Source organism: Vulpes lagopus, chromosome 6 (assembly GCF_018345385.1).
Source record: "Vulpes lagopus strain Blue_001 chromosome 6, ASM1834538v1, whole genome shotgun sequence".
Lineage (NCBI taxonomy): Eukaryota > Metazoa > Chordata > Mammalia > Carnivora > Canidae > Vulpes > Vulpes lagopus.
In genome coordinates, this window is record NC_054829.1 from 74,831,162 (window position 1) to 74,843,920 (window position 12,759).

A 12,759-nucleotide genomic window follows, 5' to 3' on the forward strand; every position below is an offset into this window, starting at 1 on the left:
TTGTTGTTAGTGTGTTGAAACATAAATTTATATTCTATGTTGATTCTGTATCCTATAGATTCTCTGAACACATTCATTAATTCTAAGAGTTTGTGAGTGGATTTGTAGGATTTGACCCTGTAGCAGATCATGTCATATGGACTCAAATAAGAGGAAGTGTGGCAAGATGGGTGAGAACCTCTGGGACAGGAAAGCCCACCCCAGAGAAGTGGTAACTTTAAAAATCTACACTAGATTCTTCCCAAATGGAAAAGCACTTAGCAGGGAAATTGGACAGAATCGCAGGAGGGGCAGTGAAGCCTCCAGTTTCCCAGAGTCACTAAGAGAGGAAGTGCACCATGGGGGAAAGCGCACCAAAACTTTTGGGTAGGTCCCAGTAAAGAGCTGGAGTGCAGCCTGTAGGGCATTTGGGAGAAGCCAGGGAGGCAGAGGCTCCGGACAGTGGGATCTGTGTATTGTGGCTTTTGGGAGGTGCAGGCCATGGGAGCGCAATTCCAGAAGTGCATGGCCCTGGATCCCAGGGCACCCATCAGACAAACCCCAGGGTCCTGCAGTACCCCAGGGACAGCCAGGACTCTCCTGCTGCCTGAGCCACCAAGCTGTGCAGGTCAGTGCCCCTGACTGCCTCAGGAGCATCTAAGCCAGTGGGGGGGGGGCGGGAGACTGGGTTAGCTACTGCAGGGAGCTGACTCCAGGGCTGGAGACCTTGCTGTTGCGATTGTTGTTGCTCCTCCATCAAAATCAATAGCTACCATTTGCTTTGTCATGGATGCAACTGGAGGACGTTATGCTGAGTGAAATAAGTCAGTGAGAGAAAGAATGCAAACATATGGTCCCACTCATACATGGAATATAAGAAATATTGCAAGGGACTATAAGAGAAAGGAGGGGAACAGAGTTGGGAAAATTAGAGAGGAAGACAAACCATGAGAGACCCTTAATTCTGGGAACAAAGTAATGGTCTCTGGAAGGGAGGTGGGCAGGTTGATGGTGCGATTCATTGATCTGTGGAGGTCGAGAAAAATTAAGGCAATTCCACCAGAAGTTTAGCATTAGCACAAGTACAGCCATCTTAGGCCCCTGTGAATAAGAGCTGAACTTTAGAGAAAAAAACTGCAGAATGTCCTCCGCAGGGAATCCCATATCAGAAAGACAACAGAGCTCAGAATTGCCCTTGGGAAAGAATCCTATATCAGAAAGACTACAGCCCAAGCCAGTGACAGAAAGCCTCATATTAGAATGAGAGGAGAGCTCCATGCCCATGAAAGCCACATCTCAGAATGTAAACAACTTGAGAAATTCCTCCACCCCTTCTGAAAATCCCCTAGACCAGCCCATAAAAAATCCAGCTGTAACCCACTTCGGGGTCCAAGTCCCTGCTCACCTGTGTTTGGGTATACTTGGACCCAAGCTTGAGCTTGCTAATAAACCCTCGGATGCTTGCATCGGTGTCAGCTCCTTGGTGGTTTCTCGGATTTGCAATCTTGGGCACAACAGTGGGGGTTCGTCCGGGATCTGAGAAACCCCCAGGACCCCATCTGGAGGGTTCACATGTGGTGAGGGCTCTCAACTTTTTCCACCTTTTGTGCAAATATTCTCTGAGAGCTCTAAACTGTACTTTTACCTGTAGGGATTCCAATCTGTATTGGGTCAACATCAGCTTAGGCAGATGCACTTGCAGGCCATCGACTGGGGGTTTTGAGGAAACGTCCCTTTCCCCTGCCTGGAGGACAGGGTCTTCATCGGTAAGGAGGATGGGGTCCTCCTGTAAGGAGGATGGAGGTCCTCATCTTTAAGGAGGACAGAGGTCCCCATCTGTAAGGATGACAGAGGTCCTTATCTGTAAGGAGGATGGAGGTCCCTATATGTAAGAATGACAGGGTCCTCATCTCTAAGGAGGATGGGTGTCCTCATCTATAAGGAAGATGGGGTACTCATGTAAGGAGGATGGGGTTCTCATCTGTAAGGAGGACGGAGGTCCTTAACTGTAAGGAGGACAGAGGTCCCCATCTGTAAGGAGAAGGGGGTCCTCATTTGTAAGGATGACAGAGGTCCTCATCTGCAAGGAGGATGGGGTCCTCATCTGTAAGGAGGACGGGAGTCCTCATCTGTAAGGAGGGCTGGCTCCCAGGCCTTCGGATTACTTTCTGTTTTGTCTCTGCAGCCACACTGGAAAGTTTCTCTGTGTTACTATGTCCTTGTTAACTGTTTGTGCATTTGTCTGTGTTACTGTGTCTTTGTTAACTGGCATAACTGTTTACATAAGGAGAGGGAGATTTCAAACTTACTGCATTTCAGAATGGCCAACCTTTGATGTGGAATGGCCCCCCAAGAAGGAACTTTCCACCTACCTATTATCATACAGGTTTAAGCCGTGATCCTCAGGGACAAACTGGAAGGCCACTCTGACCAGGTGCCCTCTATCCTGGTCTGGCAGGACATGATCGAGAATCCCCCTCCTTGGCTAAAACCATTTTTCCGCCCAAAGCAGGACCTAACAAGATTCTAGCCCTGCAGAAAGCTGAGAAGGAGACGGAATCTATAGCCCAAGCACCCCATAATCTGGTCTTGTAGGATTCTTCCCCAGAGGACCTGATTGTCCCGCTGCCCTAGTGGGCACCCACTCCCCCTTCCGCCCCTCCATTGAAGGGGCTGGGGGCTGCAGAAGGGGTGCCACCAATTCCCTGACGAGGGAGTCCCTGTGTGAGGGTCAGCAGCAGGGACACACGGAAGGACCACCTCCAAATGCGGGGCCGGCCAACTCCATAGCCCTTCCCCTCTGCACCATGGGGCCCCCTGATGAGACTGACAGACAGTTAATGCCATATTGGCCGTTTTCCACCAGTGATTTATATACTTGGTTAATCCAAATTCCAAAGTTCTCTGATAATTCAAGAGATCTTTTTATTTAATTTTTTTAAAGATTTATTTATTTATGATAGACATAGAGAGGCAGAGACACAGGAGGAGGGAGAAGCAGGCTCCATGCCGGGAGCCCAATGTGGGACTCAATCCCGGAACTCCAGGATTGGGCCCTGGGCCAAAGGCAGGCGCTAAACTGCTGAGCCACCCAGGGATCCCTTTATTTCATTTTTTTTTAAAAATTAATTTCTTTTTAATTCAAGAGATCTAATCGGGCTTTTAGATACTGCTCTCTTTACCAACCAGCCTACTTGGGATGACTGCCAACAGCTTTTGCAGGTTCTCTTCGCCACTGAAGAGAGAGAACGAATTCAGGTGGAAGCCTGGAAGTCTGTCCTGGGAGAGGAAAGACAGCTGACTCAAAACCCAGACCTCATAAATGCTGCCTTCTCTTTATCCCGCCCCACCTGGGACTACAACTTGGCTGACGGTAAGGAGAGACTCCGGGTCTACTGCCAGACTCTAATGGCAGGTCTCCAGGCTGCTGCTTGCAAGCCTACCAATCTGGCCAAGGTATATGATGTGAGACAGGGTAAGGATGAGAGTCCAGCAGCCTTCTTAGATAGAATCATGGAGGCTTTTAGGCAGTACACCCCTATGAACCCAGAAGCCCCGGAAACAAAGGCTGCAATTATCATGGCTTTGGTTAACCAGGGAACTCTGGACATTAAAAAGAAATTGCAAAGAGTAGAGAGACTAGGAGAGAAGAGCTTGCAAGACTTAGTAATAGTAGCAGAAAGAGTCTATAATAATAGAGAGAGTCTGGAAGAGCAACAAGCCAAACTATGTGACCATCAGACCCGAAACCTGGCCAAGATCCTGCTGGCCATAACCACGGAGGACCCACGGGGAAGACTGAGGCACCCCAGAAGCTGGCTTCAGGGACATGTAAGGAGGATGGCTGTGGTCCCAGTAAGGGGTGCCCTAAGCTGAACAAAAACCAATGTGTTTATTGCAAAGAAGAGGGCCACTGGGTAAAAAACTGTCTTAACAAAAGATCTAAGTACCCTGCCAAGATCTTGGAGATGGAGGACCTGGATGACTAGGGGAGCTGGGGTTTGGCACCTCTCCTCGAGCTAAGGGTAACTCTCAGAGTGGAGGGGAAACCCGTTGAATTCCTAGTGGACACTGGGGAACAACATTCGGTTTTATTACAACCCCAAAGGAAATTGGGAAACAAGACTTCATGGGTGCAAGAGGTCACGGGCATGAGACAGTAGTCATGGGCTACCCAAAGAACTGTGGATCTCGGCATGGGACGGGTATCCCTTTCCTTCATGGTCATCCCTGACTGCCCCTACTCATTGTTAGGTCAGGATTGCTCAACAAGATGGGGGCACAAATTCATTTCCATCCTGAAGGGGCAAAAATTCTAAACAAAGAAGGGTGCATGATTCAGGTGCTTGTCCTGAGTTTAGAAGATGAATATCATCTCCACAAAAGCCATCAGTCCCAATGACTGACATTGACTGTTGGCTGCCGGAGAAACTAGGATGGCGAGTCCTATCAAAAATGCACTGGAGTACTCACGTGGGAATAAGGAAGATGGAAGACCTCATACGACATGCAAAGATCACTATTAAAAACTCTCGAGCAAAGATGGAGCAGATTGTGGCAAGCTGCCACACATGGCAGTTAACTAATGCCATCGCCCATGGATCTACCTCGGGCACTGGGCTCCGAGGGGACCACCCAGGAGCCAACTGGGAAGTGGACTTCACTGAGGTAAAACCTGAAAAATATGGATACAGGTATTTACTAGTGTTTGTAGATAATTTTTCAGGATGGACAGAGGCATTTCCCACCAAATATGAAACAGTACAGACCGTGACCAAGAAACTGCTAGAAGACATTTTACTGAGGTATGGTATTCCTGTTAAGATTGGATCAGACAACAGCCCAGGATTCGTCTCTAAGGTAACACAGGGAGTGGCACTAGCACTTGGGGCAGACTGGAAATTATATTGTACATATAGGCCCCAAAGCTCAGGAGAGGTAGAGAGGATGAACAGAATATTAAAGGAGACCTTAACTAAATTATCCCTGGAGACTGGCGGGGACTGGGTGACTCTCCTCCCCTTCACCCTATATAGAGTGAGGAACTTCCCATATAAGATGGGACTGACTCCCTACGAGATCATGTTCAGTCTTCCTCCACCTATTATCCCCAATTTAAAACCTGAGGTGCTTGCTGAATTTGATGATCACTAACTCCTTTTCTCCCTCCAAATGTTACAAAGAATCCATGAGCAGGTGTGACCTTAGCTGAGGGCCCTCTAAGAGACTGGGCCACCCCCGGGTCCCCATGGATACTGGCCAGGTGACTGGGTGTAGGTGAGGAGATACCAACACCAGACACTTCAACCTCACTGGAAGGGACACTATATTGTGATCCTGACCACTCCCAAAGCTCTCAAGGTTGACGGGATTACTCTGTGGGTCCACTACACCCACATCTGGCCAGTTGACCCACACGCCATTTTCAAGGACTTTGTTCCAGAATGGAAAGGCCACATCCCCTAAAGCTAAGACTGTGTCATTCTCACTTACCCCACTAATGTTGCTTATGCTCTGTCCTCTTTGTTCTAGAGCCAATCCCCATTAGCCATTTAAAAATGTGCACCCAATTCAGCCTTGCTTTTAAAGTCTTTTAAGGTTTAAAAAGATGGGAGCATCTTAAGTGTAGAGAGGCTTTTGCAAGCAAGGAGGGGAGTTATGTGCTGCCCCAAAAGAGGAGTGTTGCTTCTTACTGACCACTCAGAAATAGTCTGGGAATCAGTGGCAAAAGTCAGAAAAGGTTTGGCTAGACGTAAATGGGAGCGAGAATAGCGACAAGGTTGGTTTGAATCATGGTTTAATCATTCCCACTGGCTCACTCAGAGACCAACGTGTACCCATGATTGGGTCCTTCCTTAGGTTTCTCTGAGAGGGGGAAATGTGGAGGCTGAGAAAAATTAAGGCCATTCCACCACAAGTTTAGCATTATCACAAGTACAGCCATCTTAGGCCCCTGTAAATAAGAGCTGAACTTTACAGGAAAAGCTGCGGAATGGAATGTCCTTGGCAGGGAATCCCATATCAGAAAGACAACAGCCCAAGCTACTGGCAGAAAGCCCCATATTAGAATGAGAACAGAGCTCCATGCCCTTGAAAGCCCCATGTCAGAATGCAAATAGAACTTGAGAAATTCCTCTACCCCTTCTGAAAATCCCCTAGACCAGTCCATAAAAAACCCAGCAGTAAATCACTTCAGGGTCCAATTCCCTGCTCCACTGTGTCGGGTATACTGGGACCCAAGCTCGAGCTTGCTAATAAACCTTCTTGCACTTGCATCAGTGTCAGCTCCTTGGTGGTTTCTCGGATTTGCAATCTTGGGCATAACAGATCAGCATTAAGGAGGGCATGTGATGTGAAGAGGACTGTGTGTTATACAGTATGCTAGTAAATTGCATTTAAATAAAGACAATATAAACAACCTTATCCTCTGTCCCCTGCTGGAACATCCTACATGGACTTGATGAATCAAACAACAGACACTAAAAAAAAAAAAACCAGACACTCATTCCCACAGACTTGGAGCCTGGAAACCCTGAGGTCCAAGAGTAGGCATATGTGGTGTCTGGCGACCACCCACATCCTAGCCTGTCCATTCCCTGTCACCTCACATTGGTCCAGTGTGTGGGGAGCTTTCCTAGTCCTGGTGGATAAGGGGCATGATCCCATCATGAGGCTGCACGCCTTCTGACCTAAGTGCTCCCCTAAGGCTCCACCTCTGTCTCACATCAAATGGGTGATAGGTTTCAGCATGCAGATGGTAGAGGTCACACCCAGTGAAATGATATCAGCACCTGAAGGATCAAGGATTGTTCCATGCAGGTGGGAGGTCCTCCAATCCAGATCCTAACCATGAGGATCCTCATGAGTCCAGTAAAAGCTTGTGGTCTCTGCATGTGCACAGTGTACACCTGAACTTCAGAACCAGCTGGTGACCTTGGGGAGAGGACAGCTTCAATCTGAGGCTCCACATAGGACCTTGGTGTATTTGTACTATAATTTTATGTTATGTACTTCTTCCATATATCGTTCATCTCCTTTCCCAGAGACTCAGATATTTGTCTACTTAGAATGACCATTTATCTCTTTTGTCTTCCATATTTCCGTATTTGTTTAATGTAATTAATCTTCACACCATTATTTTCTTCTTAAATTTTCTCTTTAATGCTTATATAATATGTATATTGTATACTTATTTTTTTGAATTTCATTTTATTTATTTTAAAAATTTTATGATATGTATTCCTACAAGAGGTAGACTGAAACCAACCCCAAATCTTCATTTCTTGATATTTGTCTTTTCTTACCTTTTTTCTTTGTAGGAAAAAATGAAATAATGAACAAATGTACTGAGTAGACTGACCAGATTGCAAATATAAAGGGAAGGTATTTGATCAATATTTACACAATGTGTGTAAATCGGACTTTAAAACAAAGATAGCAAAATACAATACCAGCTAGGCTTAGAAAAAGGAGAAAAGACAATAAAGTTTCCCGGTCTGCTAAGATAAATAAATTAAAATGAAATCAAGCCATATTAAGAATACTAGAACCAAGATGCAATCCAGGCAAAGGCCAAGATAATGTTGGTGGATGAAACAGTTGAATAAAGCAGTGATTGAGAAAACATAATTATAGAAAATAATGATTGAAAAGAAGAGGAACCAAAAGTAAAGACAGCAAGGGTAGACATAGAACTATCAATGACTTATGAAGGCTTAATAACATTTTTATGATAGGAGTCTGACTATATGAAGAGAGAGGATCAAGAAGCAGACTGCTGGGGATTTACCCCAAAGATACAAAAGCAATGAAACTCTGGGACACCTGCACCCCAATGCTTATAGCAGCAATGTCCACAATAGCCAAACTGTGGAAGGAGCCTCGGTGTCCATCAAAAGATGATGGATAAAGATGGGTTTATGTATGCAATGGAATATTACTCAGCTATTAGTAATGACAAATACCCACCATTTGCTTCAACGTGGATGGAACTGCAGGGTATTATGCTGAGTGAAATGAGTCAATTGGAGAAGGACAAACATTATATGATCTCATTCATTTGGGGAATATAAAATTTGTGCAAGGGAATAAAGGGGATAGGAGAAAAAATAAGTGGGAAATATCAGAAAGGGAGAAAGAACATGAGATACTCCTAACTGTGGGAAACGAACTAGGAGTGGTGGAAGGGCAGGTGGGCAAGGGGTGGAAGTGACTGCATGATGGGCACTGAGGGGGGCACTTGATGGGATGAGCACTTTGTGTTATTCTATATGTTGGCAAATTGAACATCAATAAAAATAAATTTATAAAAAATAAAATAAAATAAATATTGATGGTTCATATTTATATAGACACTATTTCTGTTTTCCATTCTGATAATTTAATGTTAAATGACTTAATCAAAATTCCAGTTGTTTTTTTAAATAGAAAATATGTATAATCTTATTGAATAACAAATCCCATGAGAGTGAACATACAATAATGAAAAAGACCAATCCTCAGGCATCACACTTACCTCTTTATAAATATTTGGAGAGGCATATTCAGGACATCACTGTGTGACCATCTATCATCAGACATGTACACACTACAGCACATTAAGGAGCCCAGAAGTAAATATGTGCTCCTACAGTCAGTAAATCCTACACAGGATATCTAAGAATACACACTGGGGAAAGGATAGTCTCTATAACAAATGGTGTTGGACAGCCTCATGCAAAAAAAATGACGTTTGGTTCTTATCTTACATCATAGAGATGCATGGAGATGTTCAATGTCAAAATGAATTGAAGAATTCAGAAGTCTTGACTGTGGAACTCTTAGATGAAAACTAAGGAGAAAAAATAATGACATTTACTTGGCTCTGATTTTTTATATATATATAAGCAAAATCATATGTAAAAAAAAAAAACAAAAAGAGACGACTGGTGATACATAAAATAGAAATTGTGTATAGCAAATATTAGAGTAAGAATCCAGGCTATGAAATGTGGGTCAGTGTGTTCAACTACATATTGAGAAGGATAGTATCCAAAATACAGAAGGGACACTTAACCTCAAGAGTAAATATGTAACACAGAACAATGACAATACCCAGATCCCCTAAATAAGGATTTGGGCATGGATTGGGCCCTGGGTGACTCAGGTGGTTAAGCGTCTGACTCTTGGTTTTGACTCAGGTCATAATCTCAGAATCCTGGAATTGAGCACCTAGTCAGGCTCTGTGGTCATAAGGAATCACCTTGAGATTTTTCTCTCTCATTCTCCATCTGCTCCTCTCCTGCTATCTCTTTCCATCTAAATAGATATAAATTTTTTATAAAAAATTAGGTGAAGGTCTTCCATAAGACCAAAATCTAATTTTATAAAAAATTAGGTGAAGGTCTTCCATAATCATTTTTCTAAGGAAAACAAAATTATGTTCTTAGTTAGTCAATTGGTTAAGCTTTGACCTCAGCTCTGGTCATGATCTCAGGGTCCTAGGACTCATCCCCACACTGGGTTTACAAAAAGAAAATAATTCGCTTCTCTCGCTGTTCCTTCCTCTATGTATGCAATCTGTCTGTATCTCAAGTAAACAAATCAAAACTTAGAAAGAATAAAAACATTCATCAGCGTTCAACATCATTAAGCATCAGAGAATTTTAACCCCATAATACTGAGATATCTCCTCACAGCTGTTTCCTAGTCTATGAAAGAACCAAAACACATAAAATGAGAATGGACCAAGTCCTGCTGAGGATGTGGAGAACAGGCATGGTTATTGGTTGTCTATGAAGAGTTTATCTATTCACTGTTTGTTTAAAAGTCTTTTTTTTTTGTTTAATTCCTGTGTGTGCAAGTCTGTGGAGAGAAGATTTGTGTACAAATATTGTTGAACTTGGACAAAGCTGACCCCTCCACTGCTTCTGGACATTCAGAGCTGCTCCTTTGTCTTGCTGAACATGAGCGGAGTTAATTCCCCTGATTTAGCTTCACCCCAAGGTAGGTTCACGGGTAGACAATGGAATAGGATGGCATAGCTGCGACATTGTCTTCACCAGTTCACGTTACCTGGCTTGGGCTGATCCCATTACAAAAAGGATTGCATGTAAATAAAAAGGGAAAAGGCAAAAACGTAATGTAGGTCTGTTGAGGGTTTCCAGTGAGGATCACCCTAAGGGGAAACTGCCCTCATGACCAGAGGTAGATTCATATGTGCTGGTGGGTTTGAAATGGGGACTGGACACACCAAATGTTCATTAAGTGACAAGGCATCCACCACAGTCAGGAAAACACAACCCTGTAAGGTGATGGTAAGACATAGACTCCACAGGCTCAACACATCACCACCTTATGGAAAAGTTATAAAAGAACATCCTTAAACTGAACTCCCAAAGTGTCTCAGTAACTCTGTTTATCTTGCCCCAAGATTCTCCTTCTGTGTTTCCACTGTGTCTTTTCCACAGATCTCTATGATTGACAACACCTTAGTCCTAACTCCAGGAAGGAATATGTGAGAAATCCACCTTTGACTGGCTGAGGGAGCTTAACAGGTTCTTGACACAACAAATGATGTCTGAAAATGCCAGAGTTTCAGCATTGGGTTCATGTGTCACTAGAATCTTGTCCTGTGCCATACATCTCTTAGGATTGTCTGTCTCAACTCTGTATAGGAAGTCTATCATGTTTTGATAAGGATTGCATTGACTGCGTAGAGTATTCAGGGTAGCATATATTTTCAAAATATTAGTCCTGTTTTTAAAACGTATTTCTTAACTTTATTACACATGAGATACACCTAGAGGGATGCAGAGACATAGTCAGGGGGAGAAGTGTGTTCACTTTGACCTGAGCCAAAGGCAGACACTCAATCACTGAGGAACACAGATGTCCCAACAACAGTTATTCTTCCAATCCATAGCATGCAATCGCTTTCCATCTCATTGTAACTTCCTCAGTTTACTTCCTAAAATGCTGATTAGGTAGAAAAATGTTGAAAACAATCAAAATGCCACAGCAAGGACCTCACAATGCTTGTGGTCAAGCTGTTTTACTGAGTCATTATCATCAAGACAAGCTGGTACTGGCACAAAACAGCACATGGATGAATGGAACCAAGTAGAGAAGCCAGAAGTGGACAATCAAATCGATGATCAACTAATCCTCCAGAATCAAGAAAGAATGCGCAATGGAAAACACACAGACTCATCAATAAACAGTGCTAAAAACTTGGATGGCCACCTACAGAAGCATGAATGTAGACTATTCTCCTACCGCAGACAAAAAGATAAACTCAGTATGAATGAAAGACAAAAATATGAGGCAGTAACTCATCAAAATCATAAAGGAAAATACAGGTAGAACGTCTGACCTGAAATGCAGCGATTAGTGGCAATACATCTAAGGCATAGGAAACAAAGGAAAAAATGAACTACTGCGACTTCTTCAAGATAATATCTGCACAGCAATGGAGTGGTCAATATGATGAAAGGCAACGTACAGAATACGAGAAGATATTTGCATAACAAATTCATACTCAAAAAAAATTAAGCAATCCAGTCAAGAAATTGGGAAAATACATTTACGGGCATTGCCCCAAGGAAGACCTACACACGGACAACAGGCAGATGAGAAAAATGGGGAAAATTAACAAGGCAGGAAACCACAAATGTTGGAGAGGATGTGGAGAAAAGGGAACCCTCTTACACTGTTGGTGGGAATGTGAAATGGTGCAGCTACTCTGGAAAACTGTGTGGAGGTTCCTCAAAGAGGTAAAAATAGACCTGCACTACAGCCCAGCAATTGCACTGCTGGGGATTTACCCCAAAGACACAGATGCAGTGAAACGCCGGGACACTTGCACCCCGATGTTTCCAGCAGCAATGTCCACAATAGCCAAACTGTGGTGGGGCCTCAATGTCCATCGAAAGATGATGGATAAGAAGATATGGTTTATGTATACAATGTAATATTCCTCATAATAGAAATGACAAATATCCGCCATTTGCTTCCACATGGATGGAACTGGAGGGTATTATGCTGAGTGAAATAAGTCAATCAGAGAAGGACAAACATTATATGGTCTCATTCATTTGTGGAATATAAATAATAGTGAAAGGGAATAGAGGGTAAGGGAGAAGATATGGGTAGGGAATATCAGAAACAGAGACAAACATGAAAGACTCCTAACTCTGGGGAATGAACTAGGGGTGATGTAAGGGGAGGAGGGCTAGGGGTGTGGGTGACTGGGTGACAGGCACTGAGGGGGGCACTGGACGGGAAGAGCACTGGGTGTTATTCTGTATGTTGGCAAATTGAACACCAATAAAAAATAAATTTATTATTAAAAAAATCAAAATGATCCACATGAATTGTCATCAGGGAAATACAAATGAAAATCACAAGGACATACCACTTCTACAACTCAGAATGGATATACTAACACGGATGGAAATAACAAATATTGCAGAGGATGTGGAGACAGGGAGAACTCTTGCACTGTTGGTAGGAATGAAAGCTGGTGTAGGCTCCTCAGATAACAGAATCAAATTTATTCAAAAACTGAGAAGAGAGCCACCCTATGACCCAGCCATTGCTATCCTGGGTATTAGCTTCAGAGACACAGATGTAGTTAAATGAAGGGTCACCTGTACCCCAATGTTCACAACAGCAATGTCCACAATAATTAAACTGGGAGGAACCATGGTGTTCCTTGACAGGAAAATGGATAAAGAAGTTGTGGTTTGTATATAAATTGAAGTATAATTAAGCCGCTAGAAATTACGTATAACATGAAGG